This window comes from Lacerta agilis, chromosome 8 (assembly GCF_009819535.1).
Source record: "Lacerta agilis isolate rLacAgi1 chromosome 8, rLacAgi1.pri, whole genome shotgun sequence".
Taxonomy (NCBI): domain Eukaryota; kingdom Metazoa; phylum Chordata; class Lepidosauria; order Squamata; family Lacertidae; genus Lacerta; species Lacerta agilis.
The window spans coordinates 77,713,976-77,728,934 of record NC_046319.1 but is presented as its reverse complement, the minus strand read 5'-3'; positions in this window follow the sequence as shown (position 1 = coordinate 77,728,934).

Here is a 14,959-nt window from a genome sequence, read left to right as displayed (position 1 = left end):
GCACTGTAGCGGAATCTATGAAGATCAGACAGATTACTATCTGAACCTCGCCTGGTTTATCCCAACTGATGCCGAAAAACCCCCTTCGTGGCACTTCCCATTCAAAAGCTGGGCTGGGGTATTCTACCTATGCGGTAATGCTGCCTACAAGATGCTGCCAGCAAACTGGTATGGGACTTGTACCGTAGGTACAATATCCCCGGGCATCACATTTTATAAAAGGCTCCCAAAGCAAGGTAGGGGACGGTTTCGACCCCGCAGAAGGTCAAACCCGCTGGTCACACGTAATACAAGATATCATTCTTTCGTAAGGGCTTTCATACCTTGGCTCGGTGTTGACCAATTAGAAAGGGCACTAGTGAATATTTCTGCAACCCTAGAGAATTTCGCTGCTTCCTCTGCAGATGCCTTGTCAGCCCTCCAGTCGGAGGTGGTCCGGATAGCTGAAGCAACTAATTCTACTGCAGATGCCCTAGCAGCCCTCCAAGCCGAGATTATCCAGATGACCTCCACGACCCTCCAAAACAGGATGGCTTTAGATTATCTCCTTGCTAGCCAGGGAGGGGTATGTGCCCTCCTAAATTCCTCCTGTTGCGTTTACATTGACCAGAACCAACGGGTAAGGACCGACATAAGCCACATTAGAGAATCGGCCTCAGTGTATAATGAAAGCCAACGTGTTGACAAAGATATCCGTAAGATCAATAAGGACGCTGACTTATTCCATGAGGTTAGCCTAGACCAGGTGGATTCTGGATTCCCAAGTTTATGGAATTGGATAAGCTCATTGCTCCCGGGATGGGGTTGGTTAAAAGAAATATTAGTGGTTGGGATTTTCATTGTTATTATCTTCTCTGTTATAACTTGCTTATTGCCATGCCTAATCCAAATGGTACGTCGCATGATTACTCGCTCAGTGAATGCTGCAACACGAACTCATGTATTGGTCCTATATGATAAAAGCTCAATGGGTCAATCTGAAGAGGAAACAGAACAAGCTGTTCCTCTCGATTGAAAGGGGGGAAATGAGGCACCAAGGTACGAGCCCCTGAACCCCATTTCGGAGATGCCCCCACTCCATTTTAGAGATTCAACTTTGCTTCAACTTTGCTTCAACTTTGCCAGCTAAAATCCTTACATTGCAGCTTCTTAGACAAACTTAGCAAATCAGCAGAATGCCAGTAAACGGCCGACCACAGACTTCCTCTTTTCAACACTCTGTCTGGGTAGCTAACCACAACTCACCCTTTGACCGAGCCATTTCCTGTGAACATCAGCAGAAGCCAAAATAAGGTCCCAGGTGCAGTTGGGGGTCAACGGCTAGGCATTTAGGCACTGAAATAATAGCATATAGCACCTCCTGGCGGCTAAAGCAGCTTGAAACAGACAAAGGCAGCCGGACAAAGGAAATGTTCTGATTTGCTAACGCAGTATTATAATATTAGTTCTGATAGGCCAGGAGGAGGGATTTAGGAGGAGCTTTACTATGTCATAGAGAGTACTTAAGCTTGCCCCACAGGAGGTGGGGTGTGCATTTTTGCCTTTTGCTTACTGAATGCACCTTATTGCAATAAAGAGACTTTTTTTCTGGAAACTTTGCTGCCTGAATCTTTCTTCTGGTCTTATTGGGTCAAGGCATACAGGCGTAACACTCTCTCAGGGTGCTGTATTATCAGAGTCTGCCCCTGTTCGAAGGTAAGTGTAGTGCTTAGTGAAAGTACATAAGAACTTGAGAAAATGCTGGCTGCTGGATCAGATCAAAGGCCCTTCTTGTCCAGTATGTTGTTCCCACAGCGGCCAACCAGATGCCTCTGGGAAGCCGACAAGCAGGGCATGGAGGCAATTGCCCTGTCCTGTTTGTGTTCCCTAGCAACTAGTATTCAGAGAAATATTGCCTCTGACGCTGGACGCAATGTATCCGTGGGTAATGGCTTTCCAGTTAATATTAAAAAGTAGACTGCTTCCTGGAAATACAGAGCTGAAGTGGCTACTCAAGCCTCTAGTAGTAGTAGAAATCAAATAAATACATACAGAGAAATAAAAACAACAACAACAGTGAGTTAAAATTACAGTACGTATTTGCCAACATGCCTTTTCAATACCTAGTTCCGTTTTTATTTTTATTTTTACCCCCATCGTTGGGCCTCTCTGACTTGCTTCTGGCGAACTTTTGCTCCTCTTCCTCAATGACAAGGATTGATATGTTCAGACAGGGAAACGCAAAGAATGTAAACTATACTCCAGTGAATATTTTATTTTACTTATTCATACTAAACACAAGCAGCCAATCCCAAAAAGTCACAGAATGTGACCCCCCGTTGAACTACAAATAAAGCTAAGTGCCCTAGGCACTTCAAATCTGGATAGATGCAAATATACAGTGAACGTTGGCGACTGGCGGGTGAGAGGGGTAGGAATGTGGTGGCTCTCTTATCTTGGAAGAATTCCTTAAGAGTATCCCAGAACAACGTATAATGTGGGGTTCCCACTTAGTGGCTTCCTGAAAGGAAGGTATGGTAAATTTAGATAATATCATTTACTGGAATGGCTTTTGCCAGTGTGCAGACTTCCAAGTTACACAGAACTCCTCATTGAGCAAAACAGAAATATGGCACATTCTTAGGAATATAGTTGGGAATTTCTCTCGAGGCTGCCTGCGACCACTAACACTTGGGGTTCACCCACACTGTCATTTAACATGAATCGTAAGCTTCCTGTAACCCATTTAATTAATTTGCCGTTATCCATAAGACATCTTCCTCCAAATCTCTGCCTCCCCGCAGGGGCACTCTGGAATGGAGAGGGTATGAGAAAATATGGATCAAAGGAGGAGAAAATGTGGGAAGGCACTGGGATTTGGAGCAGAAGGTCCTATGGATAACAGATTAAAGGAAGAACAGAAAACTGTTTGGGGGGGACAGGGTGTGGGCAGGTGTGGGGGACTCCCTGGTCCTGAATGGGGCAGCTGTGCCCCTGAAGGACCAGGTGCGCAGCCTGGGAGTCATTTTGGACTCAAGGCTGTCCATGGAGGCGCAGATCAATTCTTTTTCCAGGGCGGCTGTGTGCCAGCTCCATCTGGTACGCAGGCTGAGACCCTACCTGCCCGCAGACTGTCTCGCCAGAGTGATGCATGCTCTGGTTATCTCCTGCTTGGACTACTGCAATGTGCTCTTTGAAAGTGACCCAGAAACTACAACTAATCCAGAATGCGGCAGCTAGACTGGTGACTGGGAGCAGCTGCCGAGACCATATAACACCGGTCTTGAAAGACCTACATTGGCTCCCAGTACGTTTCCGAGCACAGGTCAAAGTGTTGCTGCTGACCTTTAAAGACCTAAATAGCCTTGGCCCAGTATACCTGAAGGAGCGTCTCCACCCCCATTGTTCTGCCCAGACAATGAGGTCCAGCTCCAAGGGCCTTTTGGCGGTTCTCTTCCTGCAAGAAGTGAGGTTGCAGGGAACCAGGCAGAGGGCCTTCTTGGTGGTGGCGCCCACCCTGTGGAACACCCTCCCATCAGATGTAAAGGAAATAAACAACTGTCTGACGTTTAGAAGACATCTGAAGGAAGCCCTGTCTAAGGAAGTTTTTAATGACTGATCTTTTAATGTATTTTTAATCTCTTGTTGGAAGCCGCCCAGAGTGGCTGGGGAAACCCAGCCAGATGGACATTGTATAATAATAATAAATTATTATTATTATTATTATTATTATTATTATTATTATTATTATTATTATTATTCCTATCCGCGTTAAACTACAATGTAGACAAGCCTTTACAGCAACTCTGTATGCTAGGTCAGTATTATTATCTCACAAGGGATAATGAGAGAGAAACCTACCCGAGTGCCCACAAAACTATCCACCATAGGTTCTGACCATCTTCTGCACACATTCCCTTGCCATTTTTCCTGCTACTGTTACTATCCACCTGAGGGGCTTATCCGTTTCTCAGAAATGGAGTGCTGAGGGCTCAGTTTTGCATGGAAGTGAATTATTTCTACCCGGAACCTCAAACTTAATTGCCAAATGTTTAAGGGAGCGAGTTTTGTGGTTGTCTGGTAGAAATGATTTAATTGAAACCCAAAGTGCAGACGTCATTCAACACAGGGGAGAAAAATTGTTCTACTTATATATTATCGTGTGAGCTTGGATTACGGTTCTGTGAGACCTTGCCCGAAGATGGTTTTCTGATCCGATCTGAAACACGCAAGCCTAGGAACAAACATCATGCTGAAACAAAGTAGTGTTTAATTTAGGTTTTTCTCCCTCATGAGGAAATTGCCCTGAGTGTTTCCTAACCCAGTTTTCTCTCCTGGGACCCTTTTTGTTAATCCACAACAATCCTGACATTTCCAAACCCGAGTCTGTAAATAGATGCGAAAGCACCTGCAATTTTGTCATTTTCTGTAAAAACCAAGCCATTTTATTAATGTGTTTACGACTTTTGCCTCACATCATCTACTCCCTCAAGAGTGTTCCCTGACTCTGCAGTTCTGCGCTGCCCACCTTTAGGCTTCCTGATCTGCTCCTTTGAGTTTCTTCCTTCTCAAACTCCCCTCAAAACGTGACGCTCATTTTCTGACTAGTACGCCACGGAGGTGGGATACATTCATAGGCTGAATACATTGGAAGATGATTAAGAAACTCGGTTGATCGTCACAAAGAATCCTTGGAAGATCTTTTATTCCGGGGTGGGCAAAGCTACCCCAAAAGAAGCACGACGTGTGCCCCCCCAACACCCTATACATCCCATTGACATAGTAGAGCAGGCACCCCCGACCTTTGGCCCTCCAGATGTTTTGGACTACAATTCCCATCATCCCTGACCACTGGTCCTGTTAGCTAGGGATCATGGGAGTTGTAGGCCAAAACATCTGGAGGGCCACAGGTTGGGGGTGCCTGTAGTAGAGAATAGCAAATGCGTTGTGGTTTAAACTTTTATGAACTGATAAATTAGAAGTTATGGTTATGAATAAGTTGATAGAGATAAGATAAGATGTTATTTAAAGATTAAGAATAATGGTGAATGATTGTTAAAATAGTTACAAAGTTACTAAAGTAAATTAGAATTGAACGCAGAAGAGAGAACGGAGGAAGTCCCTTAAATAAGATTTGAAATAAGATTATAATAAGTAGATTGGTGTATTATTGTGTTTTTGTAGGGTGAGAGGTATGTATTAGTTTTTATTTGATTGTTATTTGTATTATGTGCTGTGTTTGTTTTTGTATGTAGAATGTATGTTTTTTATTTGTTGTTTTATGTGGAAATACCAATAAATTCTATTAAAATAAATAAATAAACTTTTATGAACTAGAGCTCCAAGACGAGATGAGTGGATTGCTATCTTCAGCAGGTGTAATACAGTATACAAGTTGTGGGTATGAAAAAAAGGGGGAGGAACTATAAACAGTGGGTCCAAATTACTGGTCTGTGTGACTATTCAGTGTTCAGCTTAATTACCCTATGTTTTGCTCCATAAGACACACTTTTTTCCCTCCTAAAAAGTAAGGGAAAATATCTGTGCGTCTTATGGAGCGAATGGTGGTCCCTGGAGCTGAATTGCCCAGGGGCCAAAAGAGGATCATGCTTTTTATTTTACAAAGAGAAAAGGGGGTGTTGAAAGGACCCCGCTCAGCAGCTGATCAGCAAGAGATAGGGAGAGAGATTAGAGTCCCTGGCTCCCTTTCTGCCCCGCCCTCTTGCCCCGCCCTCCTTTGTTGAATGTGCTGCAGAGGGAGGTTGTTTGTTTCCCAGCGACATGTGACTGTCTGATTAGATTATCTGTCTGCAAGCTATAGAAAAGGCTCCCTTTCCTTTAGAAGCTGCAGAAATGTGAGTTGAGCCCCATAAAAACGGGCCTTTTCCTCTTTGCTTTTCCCCCTTTGCAAAAAAAAGCTGCAAAACTTTTAGCTGATCCTCAAAAAACCAGGGTTTTTCCCTTTGCAAAAAAAGCTGCAAAACTTTTAGCTGATCCTCAAAAAACCAGGGCTTTTCCCTTTGCAAAACAGCTGCAAAACTTTTAGCTGATCCTCAAAAAAAACCCAGGGCTTTTAGAGGAGGAAAATCAGAAAAAAAAAAACTGGGTTTCCTCCTCTAAAAATGAGGTGCGCCCTATGGTCCGGTACGCACTATGGAGCGAAAAATACGGTAATACAGTAAAAGCATAGTAAATATTAACAAGAGGAGAACAGGCGAAAGCCTAATCGTCCTAACTTTGCTACGTTAATTGACACTTGTAGTGGGAAAGGAAACCATCGTCTAGGTTCAAGCCTGAGTAAACAGAATCAAACTTCCTGATAAGGTGTCACAAGAGTCTTTCAGTGAACGGGCAACACAGCTGGCTCCTCTGGATGTTATTGCCGGAAAATCCTGGCCATCTCTGATGATAAATAGACACAGTCGGAGTATATGGGAGGGGTTAGGATTTCATGCAAGATTGGTTTTTCATTTGCCACTGCTGCAGTTAAACAGCAGGAGTAGCCTAGTTCCTAGGAAAGGTTCTCCAAGGGTTAACATGGCAGGGAGGAGAATTGGCCAATGGGAGCTCTCCAGGCAAATAGAGTGTGGAAGGATGGCAGTTAGAGAGGATAGAAAAGGCAGTTAGAGGTTAGAAGTCAGGCAGTTGAGTTGAGTTGAGTTAGGGAAGGATAGAGAGAGGGAGATAGAGCCAATGATCAGAGCTAGAGCAGAGTGAATAATAAACAGGAGGCATTAGGGATAGTTATTGGAATACTAGGTAGAGAGTTGATATATACTTATCTGAATAACCATGCAGTTATATTAAACATTTCACCAAGTCATTTGAAACCATTACGCTTTGTACACACAATAAAGAAACTTATGTTTTATTTTTCCAACATCTGAATCTGAAGTGAGTTATTCATTGCCAGTGAATACTGGCTGGTGGCAGCGGTTATACCACATGTCGTTGGGGCAGTTACCAATAGACCGTTAAACGTCCGGGGGTGCTGCTCAGGTCTGAGAGAGTGACCGCGACAGGGATGAGTTCTGATATTAAAGTTTTATTATTATTATTATTATTATTATTATTATTATTACTATTAAGTCGCCCAATGCCCGGTGCTTAATTTGAACCCCTTAGCTTAATTTGAACCGCTCTTAACCACTACACCACACTGGCTCGCTGGGCAGCTGTTGGGGGCAAACTTGGATTTTAATTGCTGGTTTTGAATCTCTTCTGATGTGTTCTAATTACTGCTTTTAACTAGTTTGTTTTTATCGCTCTGTATTTTATAACAATGTTTTTTAAATATCGTAAGCCGCCTTGAATCCCAGCTTTGAAGAAAAGGGGGGGGGATACATTAAATCAGTGTAACTTGCAATAATCACATATTCCTTTTGATAATCTTACAAGTGTACCTCTTCTAAGACAAATACCAGTATAATATGGCGAATGGCGTTAATAAAACCGTTTTCTCTTTGAATTGTTGTCTGCAGCTAAAAAAAACAATGGGAAAATAAAATACAAAATTCTGCCATGTATCATTTAAATCAGGGGTCAGCAAACTTTTTCAGCAGGGGGTCGGTCCACTGTCCCTCAGACCTTGTGGAGGGGCCGGACAATATTTTGGATAGGGGAAAAAAAGAACGAATTCCTATGCCCCACAAATAACCCAGAGATGCATTTTAAATAAAAGCACACATTCTACTCGTGTAAAAACACACAGATTCCCAGACCGTCCGCGGGCCGGATTTAGAAGGCGGTTGGGCTTCTAAATCCGGCCCCTGGGCCTTAGTTTGCCTACCCATGATTTAAATCGTTTTTGCTCTTAGGGAAACACTGCAAAAATAAATAAATAAAAGGTCGTTGTTATTTCCATAGGACTTTGAAGAGTGCCATGTGTTTTGTAACAATTTCCTTTCTTTCTTTCTTTCTTTTTTAAAATTTTCTTCCCCTGCCCTTTGCAAAGCAAACATCCCCAGCCTGCATCTCCAGCAATGGTAAACACAACAGCGAGCAGCAAGGTTTTCCCTAGACGCCACCCATTCCCACCCCCCCAAACCGCTGCTGCTGCCTCAAAGTTGCTGGACAAGGCCTGGATTGTGTGTGCATCTCTGGATGAGCCCCCCCCCCCATACGACGCAGCTGTGGGAACAGCTTCCAAGGGCGGGGTGCGCAGTCAAGCCCTGAGGGGGGGGGCATGTAGCACGTCCCAGGGTCCCCAGAGAGGAAGAGAAGTCGAGAGAGCAGCCCACCTCTCTGCAATTCTACTTCGCCCCCATGGCTTTCCTCCCAGCAGCCGTCTCCTCTCTCTCTCTCTCCCCCCGCACTTGAGTCACCCACTCCTCCTGACTTGACAAGGCGCCTTTTAACTCCAGAGCATCAACAGAGAGGACTGCCAGATGCGCTGGCTGCTGCGGGTGGATGGCGGAGTCAGGAAGCAATCGCTCACCTTAACAGGTAAGGCTGCCTGCTTTTCATCCTAGTAAACAGAGAGGCGGTTTTGGGGGCTGCGGGAGTTCTCCTTCCAGCAACATGATACTGGGACCCCCGTCCCTTTTGCTTTCTCATATGCTCATCTGGGGTCCTTTAGTTTAGAGAGGAAGGCAAGCAAGAATAAGATTGTGCTTGGCATCGAGGAAGTGGGCAGACGAAAGGCTTGTTCCTCTCTCCTAACGCCGGAATGCATGGAAAACGTAAGGAGGCTAGATGTTGGAAGGTGTTCGGGACAAGTAAAAGAAAGCCCTCCTTCGCTCAGCGCAGAGTTAAACTGTGGAACTCTCTGCCCCAGGAAAGAGCGACGGACACTAACTAGGATGGCTCTAAAAGAGAAATTAGATAAATTTGTACAGGAGAAAGCTAGCAGTGGCTACGAGCCACAAGGACGATGCTCTGACCCCACAGTCAGAGTTACAGGTAGGTAGCCGTGTTGGTCTGCCATAGTCAAAACAAAATAAAAAAATAAAAAAAATTCCTTCCAGTAGCACCTTAGAGACCAAATAAGTTTGTCCTTGGTATGAGCTTTTGTGTGCATAGAAGGAATTTTTTTATTTTTATTTTTTTGTTATGCCCACAGTCAGAGGCAGCAAAACTTCTGAATACCAGTTGCTGGAGGGGAGAGGGCTCTTGTGCTTGGATCCTGCTTGGATACCGGACTAAATGGGCCCTTGGTCTTATTCAGCATCCCCTCCTTCTGTTCTCATGTTAGTTCTTTGCTCTAAACCAGTGTTTCCCCAAACTTGCGTCTCTAACTGTTTTTGGACCACAACTCCCATCATCTTTAGCTAGCAGGACCAGTAGTCAGGGATGATGGGAAATGTAGTTCGAAAAGAGCTGGGGGGCCCAAGTTTGGGAAAGTCTGCCTAGACCAGCTTGGAACTGGGGTTTTCATAAAGGCCCTTTCGGTGTGGGGTTGCCAACTTCATTGAAACCAGCTGTTCCTTTGCCTTGAGCTGCAGCAACTTCATTATTTGTAATGGGCATTCATTTTTGTATATCTCTGAATGTATATCGATGAATGAATTAAGGAAGAATAAGAAGCTTTTCACAGAACGAAGAAAAGCCTTTCCATCAAAGGATGTCTTTGTGAAGCCAACTGCTATTAAAGGCAGAGGTGCAGGAACAAGAAAAAAGAGTTGGCAACCCTATGCGAGGGGAGCAGCTGTGTGTCCATATGCCAGATTTTCTTGCAAGCTAAGGCTTGCTCCTGAGTAAAACTGCTGAGGACAGGCAGGATCCTTTCCGTAGCGGTCAACTTTCCCCTTTTTTTAAAAGGGAAATTCCCTCATTCCGAATAGGATTCCTCGCAAGAAAAGGGAAAAGTTGACAGCTGTGATATTCCTTTCCTCTCCTTCTGTTTGGTTTTGCAGAATATCTTCATGTAAAAGAAAGGGCACAGGGCTGCTTCTGATACTTATAATATCCTGGTTTCTGGCCAGGCCGTCTCTCCTTCCTTCTAATCAAATAAAAAGGTATTTTTATTTAGTTTATACATGAGGAGGAGCAGACAGACCAGGCCTGCGTCAGAAGCTTAGGGAGAGGGAAGGGTGAGGGAAGCGAGCAGAGAAGGCCGCTGAGAGTTTGACCGCTGAAGTTTCCTGATGGAGAAAAAAAATGACCCTATTTTCATCAGAGAAAGGCAGGGTGTGACATCTTTGCATCAGGAGGCTTTTCCCGCCTTTTCATCTCCCGCACGCATAGATGCACACATCTACATCGGTCACCAATTGCAACTTCTCTGCCGAGCCTGCCTCACAGGGTTGTTGTAAAGGGGAATAAATGTGTGAAGGAAGGGAACGTGTACAAGACCGTCAACAGATAAATGGAACGAAATAAAATTTTAGGGGCAAGCTGCCTTGAGTCCCGGTCATGAAAAAGGTGGGGAAGGAGGAGGAGGAGGAGGAGGAGAAACTGAGGGAATTTACCAGAGAGTAAAATCTTATTGAACCTAGTGGGACTCACTTCTGAGTAAAATTGCTTAGGATTGCAGTATAACGCTCCATTTACAATAATAAACAGTCCACACGTTTCCTAAGAAATGGCTGGCTGCTGAACCATTGCAATTAAATCTTTTAAAGTGGAATGGTGACATTTTCCTCACCATTTCCTTCATTTGCCACAGGTGTTTTGTTTTCAGGATAAACAGGACTCCCGTTTTTTTTTACACCTACGCACAGACACACTACTTGTTCTCCAAGACATGGAGGGGAGCAAAAAAAAAAAAAGGAAAAGGAAAAGCGGGACATTCTGGGATCAAATCAGAAATAGGCATGGCTTCTGTAATCGTGGGACTCTCCCTGGAAAACTGGGACACTTGGAGGGTATCAGAGGAAGGCAGTCTCCGCAGGTGACAGGGACAAGCAGTGAGGCATTGGAAGATGGCCTGCCTTGCGTGGTCTAAGCTAGCATGGCACAGCTCTGATTGTTGTTGTTTGTTGTTGTTTAGTTGTTTAGTCATGTCCGACTCTTCGTATCCCCACGGACCAGAGCACGCCAGGCACTCCTGTCTTCCACTGCCTCCCGCAGTTTGGTCAGACTCATGTTGGTAGCTTCGAGAACACTGTCCAGTCATCTCATCCTCTGTCGTCCCCTTCTCCTTGTGCCCTCCATCTTTCCCAACACCAGGGTCTTTTCCAGGGAGTCTTCTCTTCTCATGAGGTGGCCAAAGTACTGGAGCCTCAGCTTCAGGATCTGTCCTTCCAGTGAGCACTCAGGGATGATTTCCTTCAGAATGGATAGGTTTGATCTTCTTGTAGTCCATGGGACTCTCAAGAGTCTCCTCCAGCACCATAATTGAAAAGCATCAATTCTTCGGCGATCAGCCTTCTTTATGGTCCAGCTCTGATATAAGATTCAGTTTCCAGTAAAATTAGCTTCTGTACATGAAACTGGAATGCCAACTTGTCCTTTGCTTCAGGGAGCAAAATGTCTTGGACCGGCCCTGTTTGGAATTACGGGGAGAAGAAGACACACAAACTGCCTTGTTGTCCCTTCCCTGTTTCCTCTGTCCTGCCCCTGCGCCCGTAATGTGCCCAGCCGGATGAGGCCGGGCCTCTCCTGCTTTTTTTTGTTTTTAAGTGCATTGCGGAGAAGTGAGCATCGATTTCCAATTTTTACTTCCTCCTGACAGCTTTTAGCCAAGTAAACACAGCTGAGCACGGAAACAAGACACTGACAGGTTGTGGATAAATGCCCGAGGGCTTCATTCGCATCCTGAAAAGCGAATGGAGGGAGGAGAAGCGGAGTGCGGCGCAGTGGTTAGAGCAGCCTTCGCCAGCCTGCTTTTGGCTGCTTGGGACCACAGCACACACCCAAAGCTGGTGGACGGCAACCAGTTGGAGGGAGTCGGTCTCTCAAGGCATCTCGCTGAGCACACACTCTTGGCGGGTTCCCGTGAGAACCTTCCGGAACAGCAGCTGACAGAATGGGAAGTCTAGGGCCTATTTTTAGGGCACTTAGTTTTGAGCATCCCTCTGCGGCCTAAGAATATAGGGGCAAGGGGACTCGGGCTGGAGGGAAATGGATTAGCTGCAGAAAAGGACCCAAAAGGAGCCCAGATCTGGGGAAGTGGCAGTTGTTGTTGTTGTTGTTCAGTCGTTCAGTCGTGTCCGACTCTTCGTGACCCCATGGACCAGAGCACGCCAGGCACGCCTATCCTTCACTGCCTCTCGCAGTTTGGCCAAACTCATGTTAGTAGCTTCGAGAACACTGTCCAACCATCTCATCCTCTGTCGTCCCCTTCTCCTTGTGCCCTCCATCTTTCCCAACATCAGGGTCTTTTCTACGGAGTCTTCTCTTCTCATGAGGTGGCCAAAGTACTGGAGCCTCAGCTTCAGGATCTGTCCTTCTAGTGAGCACTCAGGACTGATTTCTTTGAGAATGGATAGGTTTGATCTTCTTGCAGTCCATGGGACTCTCAAGAGTCTCCTCCAGCACCATAATTCAAAAGCATCAATTCTTCGGCGATCAGCCTTCTTTATGGTCCAGCTCTCACTTCCGTACATTACTACTGGGAAAACCATAGCTTTAACTATACGGACCTTTGTCGGCAAGGTGATGTCTTTGCTTTTTAAGATGCTGTCTAGGTTTGTCATTGCTTTTCTCCCAAGAAGCAGGCGTCTTCTAATTTCGTGACTGCTGTCACCATCTGCAGTGATCATGGAACCCAAGAAAGTGAAATCTCTCACTGCCTCCATTTCTTCCCCTTCTATTTGCCAGGAGGTGATGGGACCAGTGGCCATGATCTTAGTTTTTTTGATGTTGAGCTTCAGACCATATTTTGCGCTCTCCTCTTTCACCCTCATTAAAAGGTTCTTTAAATCAAGGAAGTGGCAGTAGCAGCTTGCATAAACCTCTGCCCAACAGGGGAATGTCGGTTAAATTCCAGGTGACCCATTTATTCTGATCTGTTTGCAGGGAGGTTAGACAATGCTGAGTCAAGCAAGTGTCACCCCACACTTTCTGGTGCGTTCCCTTGTCGCTTACCTCGCCACAAAAAAATATTTGGGGGGAGTGTGTTTGTTGAGCAAGAGCCCTGCCTCAATGTGGATTGAGTATCCCGAATTTGCCAGTTTGCAGTTGAATCTCATCTAGAAATCAGAGCTGTCTGGAAAGGGTCTGTGTTTTTTTCTTTTAAATGTTTCTTGTAATTGATTTTTAATTTCAGGTAGCAAACCCGTACAAGGAATATGCAGCTTAGTAGTTCTACAAAGAAGGACGTAAAATAGCAGATGGCGGTCGCAGTTTTAGATGCTCCAAGAAAGTCCTGTGGGAATGTTTAGGAGTGTGGATGAGTATATATTATTTATATATCTCAATCCCAGCTCGTGTGAGCAAGCTCCAAACTTAGCAGAGTTTACATTCCCTTTTAAAACACAGCAGAAAAACGTTTGCATAGGCTTGCTTAAGCCAGCTATATTCCTGGTATATTCCCCTTGTTCCCTCTTAAAAATAAAGATACAAAACAGCACTGGTTATTAGATATAAAAGTGTTTACTCACGGACATCCAAGAGTCACAGTACAGGCTACAAGGAGGCAGACAAACTTAGATAAATGTATTTACATGCAGTGAAGCTGCTTCCATAAGGGAACAGCCTTCACCCCTGCTTCTCTCAGCTGCAGGCTGAGAGATAGCATGCTGCTTCTTCAAAGGATGAGGCAAAATGGACAGTCTTCTTTGGGATCTTCCTCCCAGGTAAGACCACACCTACTTCTGGTTCCTGTAACTCAGTCCAGGTAAACAGGAAGTTAAGCCTGGAGGACTGAGTTACCTTCATGTCCTCTCTAGGAGTGTTGTGTTTGGCTGCTCTGTGTTTACATCCCACAAGTCCATCAAATGAAAGTGTATTTCCAGAAGCTTCCAGGAGGACGCTGTGTTTTAGATTCTATCCTGCCCTTCCTGTGGTGCTCCCAGGGATCAGGATCACTCCTGTTTCACTTCAGCCAGATCAGAATCAGGTGCTGATTCTACCCTAGACCAACTAATGGGCCTGGGAAGGTTGGCAAGAAGAGAACGGCCAGCATCCATTTACATCTAGGGCCACAGCCACACCAAACACTTGAAACATTAGGAACCCATGTTTAACAGTCATGGCTTCCCCCAGAGAATCCTGGGATCTGTAGTTTCCATAGGCTGAGGACACCTCAGCTCCCCAAAGTATGTTGGGATGGGGCGGAGCCCCCACTTCGCTCCAGTCTTGAGGGGCAAGGCCTCGCGAGGCTTCTCACATGACCTCACACATTCGCGACATGCACATGACGTCATGAGTGTGTGACTTTGCCCCAAATGTGCCTCTGGCTGTTTCCATGTCGAACCTTGGGTCTCAAATCTTGACCCATCTCCACAGGGCCGTGGGCACCCATGCTCTGCTGGGCCCCCCTCCACTGACGCCGCGGCAACCAGGCCAAGGCCTCCGCCACAAGGCCCCCACCAAGGCCCACTGTGGCCGAAGATGCACCCTGGAAGCACGTCCAAGGTGTGCCCAAACAGAGGCTCCGTGGTGGAGGCAGAGCCCCGGCCCAGTCGCCGCTGTGGCATTGGAGAGCCAGTGGAAGCAAGGCAGTGGGCGGCCATGAGCGGAGGCTTAGCCGTGCATGTGCGAGTGACGTCACAGCAAATGCCCGTGATGACACAAGCGATGTCGTGCCGTCATATCATGTGTGTGCTGCTAGGCACCCACAATTGGGGGCCCGAGTCAGTGCCTCTGCAGGCCACCCCCTCTGAGAGCCACTGGTATACTTCAGACTTCCGGCGCTGTCGCCATGGCGAACAGCGGATCCCACGATAGCGGATGCCAACCGTGCAGTTAATTAAGGATAATCTGGGAGTAATTATCCTTGCAAGCCCCACCCCACCCTGGTCGGGGGGGGGAGTTTTTACTCGCAATTCACCTGATAACTGTCTCTCGCTCTGATGGAAAGTGGGGGCATGGATGCAGAGTGCATAGCACTGCACATATTGAAAACTCTCCAATTCTGTTTCTTTTAAGATGGATC